Consider the following 7,166-nt stretch of genomic DNA (forward strand, 5'->3'; position numbering starts at 1 on the left):
TTCCGGGATTTCAAAGCATGGTTCAATCACATTGACATCATCTTCATCTCTGTCCCTCAGAATCTCAATAAGCCTTTGATCTATCATCTCTTGCAAGTCTCTTTTCACAATGTAACACCCTCGAGGATTAACTGAACAAACCCTACAAGCAGCATGATTATGCTTATAATGACTATATTCACACAGAGTGGCATGCATCTCTACCAACGATCCTCTGATGTGTTCCACACGACAAATCTTATACTTCCCAGGGCATCCATATACCATATTCACAGCAGACGCTTCATGAGTTGGCAACGGATTGTTCTTCACATTTGGACCAATATCACGGAAAGAAAGCATTCCAGAACGGACCAATCTTTGAACTTCATTCTTCAGGGCCCAACAGTTTTCCAAATCATGCCCAGAAGCATTCTGATGATAAGCACAAATGGCATCAGCTTTGTACCACCAAGGGAGTTTCTCTGGCACAGGAGGTGGTGACCTTGGTTGAACCAGCTTCTTATGAATTAGAGCAGGATACAGTTCAGTGTACGTCATAGGGATAGGATCAATATTAATCTGAGGGTACGGATTCCGCCTTGCTGGTTGTTGATTAACAGGAGCTACAGGCACTGAATTCACAACAGGAGTCACTGACGCCACTTGTTGAGATTGATTCCTGAATCGACTATTCCTCCCATGAGAAACAGCATTAGCATCTGATTCTTTCTTCTTCTGAAATGAAGAACCATACTTCTTCGCACTACCAGACGAATTGTCATTTCGAACCAAACGACCTTCTCGCACAGCTTCTTCCAATCTGACACCCATACCCACCATTTCAGTGAAATCTACAGGAGCACTTGCAATCATCTTCTCATAATAAAAAGGACCAAGAGTCTTCAGAAAAATCTTAGTCATCTCTTTTTCTTCCATCGGAGGAATCACTTGGGTGGCAACCTCACGCCATCTCTGAGCATATTCCTTGAAGGATTCTTTCTCTTTCTGCATCATAGCTCGCAATTGATCCCTATCAGGAGCCATGTCCACATTATACTTGTATTGCTTCACAAACGCTTCAGCCAAGTCATTGAAAGTGTGAATATGGGTGCTATCAAGGCCCATATACCACTTAGAAGCAGCTCCAGTCAAACTATCTTGGAAATAGTGAATCAACAGACGTTGATCATCAGTGTGAGTGGACATCTTTCTCACATACATCACCAAATGTGCCTGAGGGCAGGAGTTTCCTTTGTACTTCTCAAATTCAGGCAGCTTGAACTTAGCAGGCACTTTCACATTGGGAACAAGGCAAAGATCATGCACATTCTTTCCAAACAGTTCTTTCCCACGCAAGGCTTTCATCTCTTTTTGCAGTTCTTCAAACTGATCTTGGAAACCATCCATTCTGTCATGAATTTCACTTGGAGCAGCATCATAAATGGTTTCTGGGACAAAAGGACCAGTATGAACAATAGGAGATGTGTTGACTATAACAGGAGTCAACGGACGAGTCATCTCAGGAACAGACAAATAACCTTCAGGCATGCCCCAGGGATATCCATTAGGCATTCGTTGCTGAGTAGCACCAACAGGAATAGCAGGAATGGTTGTAGCAGCAATTTCAGAAATCACAGTGGTCTGACCCTGAGCTTGGGCATTGGGAGGAGGAACCTGATTCTGATTCTGAGTCTGATTCTGAGCAGCCATCAATGTCTCAACCAGAGCAGTGAGACGATCCACACCAGATCTCAAAGTAACAACCTCTTCACGTAGCTCACGATTCTCTTGTTCAAGACCTTCCATCTTCTTCTTGCAGTTAGCTCGAGTATTATACCGGTGAGACAGCTTGATTCTGTATGAAGAACACTGAATAAGACCTCGGGAATACTTTCGGAAGCAGGACCAAAATGCAGAATGATGCATGAAATGCAATGCAAATGATCTTTATTTTGGTTTTCCAGGAACTTTTAAGACATTAATTGTAAACATTAGCAAAAACATCATAAAACATAACAATATTCTTTCATTAGTCATGGAAAAGCATACAAAAGGATTCAAAGATCCAAAATTACAAAACAAAGGAAAAAGCTAAAAACTAGAAGGGAACACTTCTGATGAAGATCCCACTCCTCTCTGCAGCTTCCTACGGAGCTTCTCCAATTCATCTTCATAAAAGGCCTTCAAATGAGCATTCTCGACCATCAGCTTATCAGCAACTTCTTTCCATGCGACTGAATCTTCTTGTGGTCTCTTTCGCTTTTCACCATGTTGTTGAAGCAACTCTTCTTGATGACGAATTTGATCTTCCTTTTCCATCAACCAACCATCTTGGATATCAAGCATTTCATCTTTTTCTTTCAAGTGTATCTTCAACTCTTTGTTCTCAGACTCCAAAGCATCTCTTTCTGCTCTCAACTTAGCCACGAGCTCTAGATGTTCTTCACTACTTTCAACAGGAGTAGTGAGAGACAATGGTGGAGTAACGAGTAGAGAAGGCTCCTCGAGTAAATAAGACATCTGAAAAGTATGAGCTCTAGCTTGAACCCAATCAGTGTAGTCTTTGAGAGCAACACATTGTTTCGTTCCCAAATGTCTCTTCCTATCAATATGGTGCCAAGCACGCACAAACCGATTTCTCATATCCGAATTTCCATCTTGATTGAGATAGAAGATTCCTGACACAAGGATGCTAGCAGGTCGCTCCTTCATGGGGTAGCAAAATTGACGTCTTGCAAGAATGGGGTTGTAGGTAATTCCTCCTTGTATACCAAGAAGAGGTACATTAGGGAATTCTCCACAACTATCAATAATCTCACCAATGTCATAAGCAGGATTGTACCAATGGATATTCCCATTAGTAAGAGGCATGATCTTTTGAGACCACGAGAGACCATCTGGATTGTTCAAGAAACTCTTAGCTTGAGGCAAGTGCGAAATAAACCACTTATAGAGCAAAGGAGTACAACAATTGATAAGTCCACCTTTCTTATCATTCCTATGGTGAATGGAATGATAAGTATCCCCAAGCAAAGTAGGCACAAGATTCCCAATCATGATAATCCGAATAGCATTAACATCGACAAAATGGTCAATGTTGGGAAAGAGTATCAAACCATAGATGAGCAAGGCCAGAAATGTCTCAAAAGCAATCATACTTCCTTTACTAGCCAACATAGAAGCCTTTCCAATCAAGAACTTAGAAGTCAACCCCCAAATTCCTCCTTTTTTGGTCATGTTTGCTTTTACATCTGATATCTTCAAATGAAGGAGCTCTGCTATCTCATCAACCTGAGGCTCTTTCTCCAGACCACTAAACGGTATGTCGTTCGTAACCGGTAAACCAATCCAATAAGAATACTCCTCCAAAGTGGGCATAAGCTGATAATCCGGAAAGGTGAAACAATGATAAACCGGGTCATAAAACTGCACAAGAGTCTCAAGAATCCCCTTTTCCACTTTAGTCTTCAAGATAGAGATCAATTTCCCATAACGACTTTTGAAGTTGTCAAGATTAGGAACCAAAGTTGCTAGCTCTTTCAATTCCTTTGCACTTGAATTTCTGAAAGTGTACTTCTTGATGCTTCTCTTTTGATCCATGGTACCTGTGATGTTTACAAAAAATGTCTCTAAGTTCCTTGAAAACCATTTGTGAATGTTATTTTTTATGAATGCATGAATGCATGGTTTATGCACCAATCACAATCAAGAGCACACAAGATCACATCAAATCACACAAAATCACACAGTCCAGGTTCAAAGGTTCGACGTCACGAGCATGGAGCCATGGGTCTACCCATCCCACAAGGAGTGATCTAAGGAATTTTGTACCTGCCAATCGGGTTCTACAAAGGTTCCCAGAGTTTTCAATCTTCTATCGGATATTACCGGCACGCACAATTGCTCATGGGCGCCAATAATATGCCTAAAAAGACCTCGTCTGAGCGTAGTATCGCATGACAACAAGCTCAAATTGGTACTTGATCTTGTTTCTGCACTACATCCTAAAAAGGCTTAGATTGGTTAAAAGGGTTCTAGGCCATTCAGCTTCTACGGAAACTCACTATTGAAAGTAATAGCGTTATCACGATGGTTCGTAACAACCTCTACTACCTTCCATGAGGCCTCCACTGATTGGGGTTCCACCATATGACGCTCATGGTAAGGATTGCTCCTGACATGCGACTATTGGTCTTACCACCTCCTATCTCAAGTTACTCACCAATGTTCGGGTTTAGAACTTTATCTCATCACAAAGGAACCATCGAGCACCAAAAAAAAGAAAAAAAAAGAAGATAGACAAACAAAGCACACAACAATATATACAGGTAAAAACACACAGATAAACAAAAATAGGCTTAACACACTTAAAAACTGGATCCCTAGTGAAGTCGCCATTTTTCTGTAGCGGGGAAAATCTGATATCGAAGCCATGGGATTGACTCGAATCAATATTCCGTTTTGAAATCGCCACCGCGCTTTATTTTTTCAAAGGAAAAGGGAAAAGAACGTAAAACCCCAAAGTTTTGTTTTTTAAAAAAAAAAACAAGAAAGAGAACTCAGGTTCGGGTGTTGATTATATGAGGGGAAGGTTTAAAGCACCCCTCATATCCGTGGTACTCCACGAGAACCTTTTTGAAAATCTGTGTTGTGTGTGTGCTAAAAAACGGTTTGTTTTATTTTCAAAATAAGCTCGGCAAAGCGTTAAGCTTTGGGCCTACATACCTCCTCGGTGCAATGGAGAAGTCAGAGCTAATGTAGTTCCGCTTTTGGGAAAAACGTTTTAAAACGAATAAACACTTTGTTGTCGTTAGAGAGAAATACTCAGCCATTGATCTTGAGCATGAGAACAAACAAGTTCTTTGCATCACAAATGAAAGAAGGGCGCCAACTCGGATAAAATCAACGCGTATGCCACTAGCTCTCTCACGCGGAAAAGATCTCGTTATTATCAATCAATTTCAAAATCGTGGGGTATAACCACTCGTTTCGACAATTAACGGTGTCTAAACTTTTGAAGAAAAGCCACTAAGGGCGAAAGATATTTTTAAGAAAAAGGTTTTGAAAAGGTTTGCAAACATAAGAATATTTTGGAAAAAGGGAGAAGATTTTGAAAATTTAAGAATGGGAGGAGATGAAGAGGCTAACCTAATGCATAAAATAAAAGCTAAGGAAAGAAACAGTCTAACCGAATAAGAAGCCAACACTTGACATTAAGAGCCAAGGTAGTTTTCCCATCCTTTGGATTTATCAATACCAACACATTAACACTTGGGGATCCAGATGAACTTATTGTCTTAGCACCATTTTTCATTAAGCACATTAAGATTCTGACAAAAATTGGGCAGAGTAACGGCTGTTTTTGGGTAAAATCCTTATCTCAATGCCTTGGAATTAACCATCAAGGGCTTTCAAGGAAATACCTGCACACATAAACATACCACAGAACAATGCCAGACAGACAGAACAATCACAGGATAGTAATAGAATGAGTCCAAAGGTACTAGGTCCATAAGTCCGAATCTCCAAATTGCTAGGGATAGTAACTGATAGTCCAAAGAGAGCCTTATGTATTTTTTAGATTTTTGATTATTTATTAGTGTTTTAGCGAAAAAATAAAGTATGGTCCAAGTGGACAAAGAGAAAATGACAGAAAGTAAATATGATGAAATGATAAAGTAAAGCGATAAAGCGAGAAATATAAAGAGCGGTAATATAAAGAGCGGTATAGTAAAGGTGCGGAAATTAAAGTTAGTTGTTAAATGTTAAAGATAACCATCTTGAAACTTGTCAAGTATGTTATCAAAGTTAGTAGGAGATCGATGGTGAGTGAATGATGTACTCGGATTTAAATTCAATGGGGTTTATCAGAAGCTTGATAAAATCATAGCGACTACACGATAAAAACCTCCACAAGTCTTAAATCAACCGCATACAATTCTCTTCCATATTTGATCTTTTTTTATTCGGGACACGAAATATTGCGCTATGTTAAGCAGATCGCCAAGTGATTTATATAGAAATCACCCTACAACGAGGCCGGTCAAAACTTTATGTGCTAATGCATGCGAGAAGAGCGATATGTAGATCGCCTTCCGAAAGCAATACCGCACGAAAAGAAAATAGGTGAGTGATCTAGTCTTCACCAAGAATCCATAAGAATCCTCAAGGTATTAAGACTTTCATCGATCAAAATAAAGAGAAGTAAAAGATGGAACCACATTAAAAGCTCCTTTCATCTATAATTTCAATCACTTAATTTTGCGGATTTGGATTCTCATCCTATCGACGCCCTAAGTCCATTGAAATTAGAGAGAAATTAGGCCTCTAACTTGTGATTCAAAGAAAATATCAAAAGAATGGAGTAGAAGATGAGTTAGAACCAAGAACAAGTAAAAAAAAACACAAAAATCAGCATTCTGCCCAGTGTAAATCAATTTGCACAGAGTGTAAATCGATTTGCATAACTCTGTTTTCAAAATCTGCGCAGTTTTCAGTTATGTAAATCGATTTGCACAAGATGTAAATCGATTTGCACAACACAGTTTTCAAAAAAACAGCAAATAAAGAGAAGAAACTTTATTTAAACATAAAACCAAACACCTTGTGATCTTGGATCAATTTGTGCACGAAAATGTATCAATTAAGCAAGCAAATCTCATCAATGTAGCACCAAAGGTGCATCAAGCATAAACAACAAAGGATCACATCTTGAATTATGGATTGGATCTAGAATTTTACCAAATCTTTCACAAACTTTGAATCTTCTTCAAGAACACACAACCACAAGCCTTGATCTCTCACAATTGATGAAGAAACTAGTGTTTATGTTGAGGTTTAGCTCTAAATTAGTGAGGTTCAAGATGTGACTCACTAATTTGTGTGGAAGAGAAAGAGCTTTGAGTGATGGGTTTGGAAGAGGTGAGGAGAGAATTTGCAATAAGTTTCTTGGCTATCAAAGCTTGAAAAATGAAGAGGGGAGTGCCTCAATTTATAGCACTTAGGCTTGGGAAATTTTGTGGCTTGGAGTTAGGATTGGAAGATAGAATTAGGCTTGGAAAAGTGATTTGGAGCCAAAAATGAAATCCAATGGTCTTGATGCAATCACATGAGGGTACATGATTAGATGATGTAGGAAATCAAATGTAAGAACCAAGTCATGCTTCCCATGCTTGCAAATGATG

This window comes from Vicia villosa, linkage group LG1 (assembly GCF_029867415.1).
Source record: "Vicia villosa cultivar HV-30 ecotype Madison, WI linkage group LG1, Vvil1.0, whole genome shotgun sequence".
Classification (NCBI taxonomy): domain Eukaryota; kingdom Viridiplantae; phylum Streptophyta; class Magnoliopsida; order Fabales; family Fabaceae; genus Vicia; species Vicia villosa.